The 13,796-nt window shown below is 35.8% G+C and overlaps 1 protein-coding gene across 3 annotated transcripts in view; it reads left to right on the forward strand.

Moving 5' to 3' along the window:
• LOC105834222 overlaps positions 1–13,796 on the forward strand; it is a 94,865-nt gene that overhangs the window by 27,087 nt on the left and 53,982 nt on the right. The window contains exon 1 of one of the 3 annotated variants that reach the window (XM_036287196.1): positions 2,386–3,027. The exons of 1 other annotated variant lie outside the window; for it this stretch is intronic. The gene's annotated coding sequence lies outside the window, so the exon portion shown is untranslated. Of the gene's footprint in view, positions 1–2,385; positions 3,028–13,796 lie in introns of those variants that run through there. One more of the 3 variants, XM_012676538.3, reaches the window with a different exon arrangement.

Genomic DNA, 13,796 nt, shown 5'->3' on the forward strand with positions numbered 1-13,796 from the left:
TCACGATCGGTCTGCTTAAAGCATACGTTCAATTATTCATGAAATTGTCGGTGGACGTCACACCTCGTACATCTCCGAGATCACATTCTATTCGGAGGCCACGCGCGGGTCCGCTCGAGAACTGTCAAGATTGACTGCAGTGAGAGACTTCGCGAGTGGAAATACCTCGCATCCCCGGCGGTTTTTACCGGTGAATTTTCGCACATGGGAAAAAGAAGCCATTACGTTCAATTCCTTCCGACGAATGAATCCGTTCACACTAAAAAACAGCTCGTCCGTCGGATCAATATGCAATTTTAATTAATGAGTATGCTGTGAGAGAGGTGTGTAATTTACGCTTGAAATTACAAAAAAAAAAAACCGATACAAATCTAATGCTAGTCGATTTTACCACCGATATCTGATATTTAAGCCTTCACCTCATCGGGAACTTCCTCAATCAACGCACACTTCTTCAAAGAAGCATATACAAAAAAAATAACGACGGAGGAAAATTATCTAACCGCGCGCGCGATCTTTTCTGAACATTCCCACCTATCCCTCCCCTATCTTATCTCGCATTGGTTGCAAGCTCGTAGGTATTTTACGCGCGCGCGAACGCGACTAATTAGAAACGCATTATTACCATCTCTTGCCCTACGGCAGAGTAATTAATTAAGCGGCCTCGACGGAAGAATTCTACTGGCCGTAAGAATTCTACGACCGTTACAAAACTGCCGTTAATAAATCTAGGCTAATTAGTTGGAGGCGAAGGCGAGTTACGTGCGCCGACGTGTTTTATGCATTGTTCGAGCCGAGTTTACAAAGTACGACGTGCACATTATCGTCGTCGTCGTCGTCCTCGACGGCGCGAGAACATCAACGCACGCTCTCGGTCTCGCGCCTGCAAAAATCGATTAACACATTTTTCACGACCCCTTTTTTTTATAACCGCTCCCGTTTATCGTTTTAACGCAGAGGCGTTTATATTATTGTTTAAATAATATAATATAAACTCTCAACACAGAGAAAACATTAATATCACATTGATAATATATTCTATTTAACAATCATCGTTAAGTATACCCTATTCTATTCAACAATCTTTGCCTCATATGTAAGCAACTTATATTCTGCTTATATAATTTAATCTTCTTTGAAAAATTTAATAATTTTACCAAAATATTTTTTATTTTATCATCATAATAGTCATCTAAAAGCACAATATAATTGTTCTGATAAAAATAGTATTTAAAAAAATCTTGGTTTAAAAATATTATTACTTTCTATTCAATACTTTTTTCAATTCATGAAAATTATTATTAAATATGAGAATATATATTTTTTTATAAAACTAATTCTTCATGTAAACAAATTATGTTTGTTCAATGTTATATAATCCTATTTTAATATTTAATTTTTATTTCAAAAATAAAGATGTTCTTAAAACAATATACATTTTTCTGTATAAATTGCTAAATAAATATTGAATTTTTGAAACAATCATCGATTTGGCGATAATCATTGTCAATTTTCACTATCTAACGTAATTGCAATATAAGATTATAGAAAAATATTGTTAAAAAAGTAACATTAGTTATTAAAAAAATAAAATAATCAGTTAAATATTTCTTTTATAATTACAAGATAAAAATTAATGTTATCGACAATACGTAAAAAATATTAAAATGTCACAAAAGTGGAGATAAAAAAGCAATTAAGGAAAAATAATAAAAAACACCCAGCATTCTGGCATTACATATAATGATTTGTTACATCAATTCATATTTTAGTGTGAAATAACGTGTATACTGTAATAACTTATTAAACACCATAACAAAATCTATTAATGAATTGTTAAAATTGATAAATGCGAATGAATCGTTCATTTGACAGAAAATTACCAAGAGATCGACAACTGACATACATTTCGAGAGTTGATTGCCGATGGGCGTCTTAATTACGGTTCTGTGCTCTCGCGTCAGAAGTTCTCGTCTAAGCAATTAAGACAGATTTAGTGCAAACTAAAGTAAGATGTAGTCTGTTGGCGACGGTGTACTGTAAAAAAAAAGCCGGGTGTTAAAAACTTTAACTCCTAACTTGTCAAGAGTTATAAAGTTTACTTAATATTATAAAACTGCTACATCTATTTTTCACTAAATTGTTACCTAATCAGCAACTACTTAGTCCAGCTTTCACAGCCGAAAGTCGATTAATTAAATTAGTATCCGCTCTGAGATCGTTTATTGTTCTAAAAGTGACGGTTTAATCAAATTTACGGCGGCATTATAACCGCGCTTGAAATATCGAAAGGTCGATATATTTAATTAATTCTTTTAAGCAACGATATCGCTATTAATTTCATTAACGACGCTTCTGGCGGTCGAAAAGATCGATAATTGATCGCATTTAACTCGCAATCCATCTGCATGAATATACTTTAATGCGCGGGCACGATCGCGATTCGCGATCGATCGTCCACGTGGCTCGATTCACACCACCCCATGCGCTCACGGTCGACACGACGGTCGGCGAAATGCTGAGGAATGATCAGAAACGGGCGGGGGCGCAACAGTTGCGTGGGTGGATGCGCGTCCGACGAAGGAATGGAGCGGGGAGAGGGATGCTGGCGGGGACCGGAAGAGGGATGAGAGGCACACGTAGAAGGGAGTTAAACCCGGCGCCCGATGTGACGTGCCTCCAGTATTCATCTGGCATTCACGTCGCAAGCAACCCCCGGCCACGAGACTTGGCGAGAAATCGCGTCCGCCGAGAGGAATCTCGCGAAAAAAAAAATCGAGATCGGCTTCGGATTGAAACCCGGACCGGTTTGATTTTTGTGGGACTTTCGTGACTTTTCTCTCTTTCTCTCTTTCTCTCTCTCTCTCTCTCTTTCTCTCTTTCTCGTCCTCGTCTCGTGTGTTACCTCGGCTCGTGCTTGGTTTGCACTGAAAGCAAAAGTAATCGCTCGTCGAAGAGTGCGATCGGGCTGGTGATCGGTGACAGTACGGAAAATGCAGAGAGCCATCTCTAAGTCAGTGCGTCAAGGTACTCCGATGTCGCGTAAGCGTAGCGATCGCAATTCCGCTTAGGAGGTTTGATATTAAGTGGCGATACCACGTGGAACTCCGTTCGCGATTACTATCCTTCAAACTTGCAGTTTGGACGAGTAAAATTATACGATTCTACTGTATGAATTATTATTTTAAACTCTTGTTAGAGCGGCAAATCACTTGAATAATTCGCACAAGCTTAATTTTCTCTATTACTCCGACAAAAAAGTATTACTGGCTACAATAAATTGGTCAGTGGCAGATTATTATTGCTGAGAAGTTTTATTATTCGTACTTTTTTTGTAAGAGTAGAGTACGTTTCACTCCGCGAGCTTTAGAGAGTATGACATTGGTTTTTATATCACGTACAAAGATCACTCAAATTGAATTAAAACTTGAAGAAGTGGCAATCACGATGACTGAATTTTGTTTCGTGCGAGTTAAAAATATCATAGATCTCGAATCTGAATCGAATTATATCGTTTCCACCTTTTTGCATTCACTATAGACCGCACGTTGCAGTTTCTCGACTCAAAGTTCAAAGTTCAGCGTCGTTACAAGCGAACAATATTCTTCACTTTGGAACGTCCGAAGTGATGCGCGGGCGTGATAAAAATCGGATAGACATGTATCGCACCGATTCGCGCAAAATTTCCGTAATATCGCACAGCTGACAGCACTCCTACGTAACGTTCGTGCAATAGAACATAGATCCCAGTAATCGCGGATATTTGCGCCCGGAAGTGCTAGTATAAAACTGCGAGAAAATAGAAAACTGTAAAAAAAATTAGATTGAAAAAAACCTAAACAGCAGGTATTAATATGGATTATCATTCTACGAGAAATATCTTAACGAGCTTATCTCCCATGTAAAACCTTTTCTCTTGTCAAAACCGATTTTTTCTGAAATAATTGCATGAAGGTTTTGAATTATAATACTTTCAATATTCAAATAATAAAATGAAGAATTCGATAAAATAATATTAATAGAAAAATACATTTTTATTAAATATAAAAAAAATTTTTTAATAAGTAATTATATGTGAAGAAATATTTAAATTTGTTGGACTTGATATTCATTACAATAATTTCTATAAAAGTAACATTTTTCACTATAGAGGTTTAACTTCAAATAACTTATTTAAAGTTCATAATATAATGATGAAAATTGAAGAAAACAGATTATGCAATCGAGAAGCACGTGGTATGCCGATATTTGTTGCGCAAAATTCTTCCTTTATAACGTACTTTAATTATTTTCCTACAGACGCATTATATCTTTTAAAGGGCTCCGGCATAATCAATATTGCAGCAAGCACTGTTTGTTTATCTCGTAATTTTCTTTAAGAACTTCTCTTGTATCAGTTTTAACCGGATCAATGTAGGTAGCTTGAATTGTGATTTATTCAAAAAGTATTAATGACAAAGAAGTAAATATGCGAATTATATCAATTGATGATAATATTGGAGAATTTTATGTGTTTACGTATATATTAGCAATATTCATATCGGCTGCAATAATAACATCATAAAAGAGTTGTATTGAGTTCGCCAGTTTAATTTAACATAATTTCGGTACAGTATGTACGGTTAAAAATATGAAATACTATACAATAATATTAAACTTTCATAATGGTGTTTCTACGAGACTTGCTTTTGACGTATCGATTCATTGACTGGAAACATTCGTATTTCCGGATCAGCGCAGTTTGCGAATGCTGCTGAATATATACGCCATTTATACGAAAGAGGTTGTAATTAACTAATTAAAGCATGTAATTAAATCCTTGTGTAAAGGGCAGTGGAAAAATTGAATTACAAATTTTATTACAACGTATCGTAAATAAACCGTTTCGTGAATACACGATTAATTCATATAGCAATAAGGCTTTTTCCCCCGCAATCGCATATGACATTTTTTCCGAGTCACGGGTAAAATTTATAAACTAATTCTTGTAGGTGGAAATTCTGAAAATGTGAAAGGTTCGTCAGTCCTTCAAAGAGAAACGAGATTAATGCAATTGTGCACAATTTGCAAAATCTGCTGCAAACAAAGCAGATATCTGTTAATGAAATCCAGAAGCTCTTCATTCGTAACCCCATCAGTCGCAATACCTCATTAAAACCAGTAAGTCGATTGCCGTTCCTAATGAAGCTCCAGCAGAAAGAATTATCCTTTTCCTTTCATTATGTTTTGCTGTTACATTCTATCCAACGGCAAAGATTCCATATACACGGAAAAAAGTTTGGCACTACTGCTGCATCATAGGTGGTAGTGCAGCGCCACCTCGCATTTAGGACTACAGAGTGCCAGTTTTGGGTAACTGGCAGCACTAAGCGCCGGGAGAACTGTTCTCCCCACCCTGATGGGGCAACCACTGCACTTTAAGGTTAGGAATGCTGCGGTGCGAGATTGGGACAGCAGGGCTCCCGATTGGGACAGCAGGGCTCCCAAACTGAGAGAACTGCCGTGCCAAAGAGAAGTACAACAGCGCACTCTCATTTCGTACAGCTGTTACACTAGTTGGTGCTACTGTAGTGCCAAACTTTTTTCCGTGTAGATTCAAGAAATTCGACGATAATGTAATGTAATAAGTGTATTTTTCAAAGTACAACAGTTTGGTTTCATAATTACTTTAAGTTTCTCTTACTCGACTGCAATTTATTTTTTAAATTATAAAATTGAAAGAAATAACGAAAAAAATTCTTGATTTTAGTCTAATTTTGATTATGAGAAAAAGATAAATTCTTAAATAATTAGCAACTATAAAAATTACATTATTTACACTATTTTTATTTCTAAATAAAAAATAATAACGGATAAAATGATAACGTTATTTATCGAATTAGTTAATTTATTAAATAAATCTGAAATAATGTCAAATTGTGATAAAATATGATTATATATAAAAATATGAGAAAGAATGCATTCAGAATATAAATATACTCTCTTTTCCACTCAAATTCTTTTTATTCTCCAGTACAATTCACTTTCTATATTGCCGATTCATTCTCTTTAAGAGAAGATGAATCGTCGCGAAGAGACTAATGGGAGCAACGCAGACGACGATATCCTGATATTTACTTCTTAATATAAGTTACTAAGAGCATAATCATTTCTTGTCACTTTCATACATAACGGCAAGAAACTTTTATATATAATTTGAATATAAAAATTTTAAATTTTTCAAAAATTATTTAATAAATAAAATATACCCAAGCTCGTTAAATGTGCTTAATGTGTCATAAAAGTAAGCTTTTTTATATCATTTAAATTAATGAGTTTATTAATAAGTTAATATATTAAATTATGTAATTAATATTAACGACGGTAAGAAGCATGTTATTTTTAGTTATTAATCCAAAAGAGTACAAAAGATTATTTCCCCATTTTCCCATAATCTAAAAATCCACATATTACGATATTATATCCGGCGAAGTAAAATGAAAATTGATTAAATAATATTAGTTAATATTTTGCTCCTCCGCGGAGAGGAAGAATTCCTCCAGGATAAAATATACCGAAACCATTTTCGCGGCAGGTGTTATCTTCGTAAACCTCCATAAGTTACACCATTTCCGCGGGGAACGATTACGAACTACGGAAGACGATCCCCTTAAATTCTCATCCACTCTCATCCATGATCATCGTATAACCGGAAACAACCTGTGACACTTCCTTCCATTTTTCTCGATAAAGGTTCACGCGCAGTTGAGCAAAAACACCAACGCGTTATATTATTTCCTATCGGCAGTCGTAGTTCTCTCCTTTTAACAAATGTTTAAAAGAAAACCGGATAAGAATCGCTGATATTCAGCCAATGACCACAAAGACCGTACAAATAGACATTCCCGGCAAATTAACGTTTTTATCTTCGGCTGTCGACTAATTTTTTCTTAAAAGGTTTAACCCTCTCTCCCTCTTTCTTGAGATTATGCTTCAGTTATGCATGCAGTTGCGCCACCGCGCGCAATTTATACGACAATCTTCGTTCTTTTTCTTCTTTTTTGATCTTTTAATCGCAACACGAGACGCCAGGCTCCTTTCAGCTTTTCCCTAACGAGTCACAAGTTGTGTAAAAACATCGTCTAAGAGAAATTTGGGCGACGAAATTTTTCCGACGAGTTCTCCATCACTAATTATTCTGAAATTTAGATAGCTTTTTTTATACGGAAATTTTTTTATAAAAAATACAGAAAAATCGAATTTGTGAGACTTTATCGGTGTTATAACGATGTAAAAAGCGATGTAATATAGGAACAGCTGACGAAGGCGATACATCGCCGTGGAGGCAGAATAAATTTTACGTCGGTAAGAAATCCAATTTGTGGCCGTGTTAGAAACTGAGGACCGATCGTGTTGATGAAAGATTTTAAAATTAATGATAAAGGTGAAAGGATAGATTATTGCTGCGCGACGCGGCGGAAGAGATTTCCATTGGAGGAAAAATACAATTTCCTAAAAGAGGATTTGTTATTGCGGGATTAATTATCGGGTCAGTCGTGGCGTAAAAAAGAAAAAAATCAGGATAAAAACTTCGTTGCAATTGATCGTCATGCAAAGTAAAGAAGGATATTCTCATGTGAAACGAGATTTGTCGTCAATTCCACGTCGGGATGAAAAATAAAATATATTTCATCGGTTTTGAACATATATGTGTATGTGTGTGTATTAGATAGAAGAATGGCACACTATTATTCCAACGAACGAAATAAAGGATCAAATCGCAGACAATTTACGTGCAAAAAGCATTCTATATTAAAAAAAAAAAGAGTTAATTTCAAGTAAATAAGAAAAAATGGTTTAATTTAAATGGGGTATAATATAAAGATAAGGTATAATAACTTTTTCTCTATAAACTTATTCAATAAAAATTTTAGTATGAATAATTACATAGTGTTTTGAAAATGAAAAAAGCCTATCTCGCATTTACTCTCGCGCGTGTATCAAATATGTATATCGTTCGTACTCACACATAGCTATGCCCATCGTGACAGTTGGCTCCTCCATATTTCGTATTCGCGCACATTGTCAATGCTGCTAATAATTTCTGCCGTTCTATTCTGGCTCCGTTAACATGACTCATATTCCCGCTATGCGAATTGTAATTTTCCATGAGGAATAATGTACTGGAAATTCGATAAGGAATTCGGGTTGCTTCCCAGTTTAGCGACTTGCGGAACGCCGGAAGGGGGGCCCTGCGCGCGCCCCGGCGCGAATGCACGACGTAATTCCTCGCGCTGCAAGGTCGGAACTACTTTGTGAAGGCGCCGCTATCTTTCATTCCAGCGAAATTAAATTATCGCGATATCCACCGCGTTGGGAATTATGACGTCGCGGTTCGTTTAACGCGTTCGCGCGCGCGTTCAGCCACTTTTTTCCACGCTCGTTTCCGCAACTCCGACCGTGACACCAAGATACGCCCATGTGTACCATATTTAATCGCGTCCGCGGAGAAACGACGCGTCTCGGGTGCGAAAACTTTCCTCTTACGTTCCGTCTGCCTGCTCCATTTCGGGAATACCGTCGCGCGTAATTCCTTCCGAAAGTTGAACCGAGAATCCCATCCTTACTACGTTCGAGAACAATTTCGTCATAGACGGTTTAAATTTTATATTAATCTGACAAGTAGTAATTTCATTAGACAAATTTTTCTAATGCTTACAGATAATAATTGATTCACAAATTTTTAAAATTATATTTATCATAGTCAAATTATACACAATTGACTTAGTGTTACTGTCAAATTATATATTTCGTTTCTAAGTAAAATATTTTCATATAAATCATAATTGAGTAATAATTCAAACTGATTTATACGTTAAAAACTACAAAACGCGCAGATTTATTTTAACGGAAATATTTTAAAATAATTTAACATTCAGAAAAAGATCTTCGTGTTACCATTACTCGCAAGAAAAACCGCGAAAAATGCCACTTTTATCGTCGACGCGAGCGCGTGTTTGTCGGAGGTAGACTCACCAAAGCATAAGAACCGAAAGCCAAAAGGGGAAAGAAAAATACGACCGCAGGAAAGCCATTTAATAAAATCCAGATTGGACCGTCGCGAAAATTGAATGGTCCATTAAACAACAAAATCAAAGTCAATCACGTGTTGTTACGCGCGGAAAATGCGCAACTTCTCGCACGTGATGCGTATCAAATTATCAAATGAGATCAGAATTACCTAGCGATCAATTAGTATCGAATTCAACAGCTGCACCGTAATGATGCAACGATTACACGAAAGTGCGAGATAAACGCAATATACCTAATGGATATGTGGTTGCTACATCGTTATAAACGAAAGGTTTAATAATCAAGGAGAAGGGAGAAATTCGCAAACATATCGGATATCGATCCGTTTGTGGTCGATTAAATTTCCGTTTTGATAATATTTCAGACAATTTCACAGGCAAAGAAAATTAACGATATCTCGCTGTAAAAACTTAAATACGCTACGTAACAAAATAGCCTTACATTTTTCATATATGTACATATATTTTTTGCACGTTTAGAACTGTGTTTCAAGATCGACAAATAATCAGTGTGCAGTTTGCATTAGAAAAAATTTATAAATATTATTAAGTACCAAGCTTCACCTCGATTAAAAAGTGGCGTTCTTCTTCGCTTAAGCAATTTTTCCAAGTCACATAAAAGTTACATTTTATAACGGAACTATATAATTTTTTATATCGTCTAATTATTCTGCATATAAAAGTATTAACATAAGGCTATAAAAAAAACCAATGGTTTACGAGGCCTGTCAAAATATATTAGAATAAAGGTATAAAAGTACCCTGTAAACTATTGATTTTTCAATATCTTTATGTGCAGAATAACTAGAGGAATGATATTACTGAAAAAAATCATGTGATTCTATTTTTAAAAAAATGGAACTTTATATAATCCCCATATAATTTTAAAAAAAGTCAATTTTTTCAAAAATTGATTTCATCACTATTTATTGATTTCATACACTCTTCGAAACTCTAAAATTTAAAACATTTTTTCAATCACGTCGTTTTCAAGATGTTTCACAAAAAAAATTTCTCCTATCTCAAAAACAAGGTTTCGAGACTCATGTTTACATAAACTCTTTTAATGTTTAGTCAATGGAAATACATCTACAGAATATTTGACACTTGTTCAGATACACTTGTATGTATTGCGCTGCAATATTGAAGCTTTACAACAATTCACACTTCCAAGCGTTCATTCTTTCTCGTTCTTTCACGTTTCTTTTCTAAGATTTCTTTCGAATTTTCGATGTTGGCGGTATCTCATCATATTCCGCGTACACGTGCTAGGGTATATCCCATGCTATGTGTAACGCGCACGTATTCCGCAGATTCCGTTGAATTGGATCGAGAAAAGAGGCTATGGGAAAGATATGAGTGCAATGGTACATCACGCTGACAGGTATAGCTGTCGCCGTGCGTCGAGGAAGTTGCTTTATACCGGTAATACGTCGTTTATCTCGTGGTCTATATCTGTCGCAACTACTCGGTAGCGGCGTAAACCATTCCGTACTCTCTTCCTGCGTCTCTTCTCTCCTGTTCGATATCCAGCGAATTTCTTCGAGAAGTAGGAAAAAGTAGTGGGAAACGGGAAAAAAGAAAAAGAGAAAAAGAGAGAGAGAGAGAGAGAGAGAGAGAGAGAGAGAGCGAGGCCACTAGGGACCCTTTCATCGGGTATCATCGGCCGCTGCTATTCGTCCTATTTTCGCGCGCTTTAAAGCCGCGTTTGCCGCAAAACCCAATATCGTACATTACAACGTTTTCTATCTAGTCCCTTCACACGTCATTTACCGCGCGATCTATGCCGTACCCGGTCTTGAAATTAGCATAAATCCCACTTGGTTTCTATCGGTTCGCAATATTCCTATTCGCGAAAGACAAGAGAAACTACCGGGACTTTGTGTCGAACTTGCGAGAACTCGCGCCGCCGGAGAAATGCATTTAAAGTTGTATTATTATTATTACCGAGAAAATTAATCCACTTTCTCGGTACATTAAACAAATTTCAATGGAAATAAAGTGCCACTTCCGGTTTAGCTTTAAGTAAGCGCCGTTACAGAACTGCACTTACATTTGCACGAATGACTTTCTCTTTTCGTTAAGTACATTTATGCTGGACATGCTCGGTCCTCTCTGCTCGGCCCGCTCGGCATTAACGGCGACCAAAAAAAAAAAATTAAAAACGATAAGAAGATTTTATTTTTGCACTCGATCAAGCATAATTGTCCGCGATATTCTACGCGTCACTGCGATGTATTAATCATCCATTGAATACGTTAAGTCTACCACACTGACATCTTAATACGAGTTATCATAACAACGTATCGCAGTAAAATACAAATCATAATAAACGATATAAAATTAATCTTATTGTCCCCAGGAAATAAGTAAGATTGTTTAGTCGATACTTTTTAGTCGATACTATTTAGTCGACTGGCATAAAATATTTATTAAATAAAAAGCACGCGTTTCGACCTTTAATTTGCGTCGTTTTCAAGTGAACAATTCGATTAATTTAAACAAGACGTTACGAAAGCACAACAGGAACATATGTTCGTGTCAGCGAATTCATAATAGTCGAATTCTAAATATACGATAAAGATAAAAATCACATATTATGTATTTCCTTAGCCAAACAATAAGTTAAAAGTATTACAAATGTAGTCAGATTCGTAAAAGAGAGATCTCATGGACTTATTGTTAGTTACAAATGCGTCAAAAGATTAGAAGCAACAAAGGAATATCAACACGACGATAATGAGAAACCAATATTAAGCGGCTTTAATTATTCTATTGTAAATAGGATTCAAACTTTTCGTGTTCTTCTATAGATTGATTGTGTTTATATTCTTTTTAATGAAGAACACTTCGGCAATCTCTCCTTTTCCCTTGTTCTTTTCACTAAAATTCGCGGAGTTTTCCAATCTAAATCATACATGGTCGTTCGATATTTGGTCGTCCTGACGACTGAATGGCCACTCTCTTTTTTTTTTTTAATGTCGTTTCTATGTTTGCCGATAAAACTTATACAGTAATTAACCTTATGGATAGGACAATTTTATCATCAGACAATAGATTTCATAAAACTAATATATATTAATTATACTAATATACATAAATATGTAAAAAATATTTTAAATAATAAAATTATAAAAACCAACAATTTTCTTATTGGTTTATTTTTTTGTTTGTTCTTTATTCTTATATAAAATCGCATTTTAATTATAGTATTAATTTGCAAATTTGACAACGAGGTATGGGAACGTAGCATTACGAATTAAATCGAATTCCTTACATACATTAATAAAACTCGAATAAATATTCAATGTTCCTTAAAACATCCTTAAAGAATACAAGAATAATAACAGAAATCTTTCCTAAAACAATTTACAAAAGCTTTTAAAAGGTATCTTTTCCTCCCGCAGACATTTCGTATCTCATGATTAAATATTCTATTTTCCTTTTCCGTAAACAGGGAAAATTGATAGACTGACGCGGCGGACAGGGACCGTCATTTCCGAGTATCATGACGCAATCCATTCTGTCGCATAGCGGTGCCCCATTTATCGAGATGCTGCGCAACGGAGCACGTGTCATGTCGTGAAACACGCGCGTCACGCTTTTGAGCTTTAAAACACGTAACAGCTGGCGGACGCATATGACATTTCCCGTTTTCCCTTCTTGTTCGTCGTCAATGCGCAATATCGGTATCACAGAGAATCTTTCTTGTGAGGAAATCTCCGAACTTTTTGCGGACGAGCGAAAGGAAGAGAGCTGCTTCTCTCGGAACGAAGTTCAAATTAAGAACGCTCCGTCTGATCCACGCGGAATTAAGTCTCGGAAAAAAAAAGTTGAATCCACTGATGGAATAATTTTATTAGGCGTACCTCTTTTATTTCCTCGCGGGCCGCCGTATTGACGAAGGAAAGCAGATTTATTTTCCCGTTCCTTTCCGTTCGTCCGTGACTACATCTTTACTTAATGTAAAAGTACCTCTGTATCTCTTTTTGAAGTACGATTCAATTGCTACTTTTTCATTTTGCAAATTCCGTAAGATATTACGAAAAATATTACATTGTTTATATATAACGGTATAATTAAAAAGCATAAAATTAAATTTAATTATAATAATGAAGAAAATAAAAGAAAAAAAACGAGGTACGAATCTCATTTGTAACAGTTTCGAGATCCTTTTTCCCAAATACCGTTGATACACTCTACAACGATCGTTAACAAATCCGTTAGAAAGAAATTGAAATAAAATTAGAATCAAAGTATTCGAGAGATTATTGCAATACTGTTTGATTTACTTATAATAATTGGTAATTGAAAAGTAAAAATTTTTTAAATCAATTTCTTAAATCGCGCTACAAGATATATAACGCCATGGTATTTCTTATTCATGGAAGTTCGCGACGACCGATAACAAACGCAACGTGAAAAATTTGGTATCGGAGGTAGAAGGATACGAGATAACCCGCGAAAATCGATCTACGACCTTCGCGTTTTCGCAGTCGATGATTTATGAATTTTTCCCTGGCATTCAATGAATGGACGGGCAACTGACGCGAAGATGAGGCTCGCCTTTTTGGGCGGGCAGCGGGCTGCACGGAAATTATGTCATCTCGTAAATTTCCGCCGGTAGTCAGTCATGTCGCCGGCGAGACACACTGAATGGACTGCCGGATACTGGAAAATTTGCGTAACTGGAAAATCACTCGGCCGCGCACAGGTACCTCGATG

This window comes from Monomorium pharaonis, chromosome 5 (genome assembly GCF_013373865.1).
Source record: "Monomorium pharaonis isolate MP-MQ-018 chromosome 5, ASM1337386v2, whole genome shotgun sequence".
Lineage (NCBI taxonomy): Eukaryota > Metazoa > Arthropoda > Insecta > Hymenoptera > Formicidae > Monomorium > Monomorium pharaonis.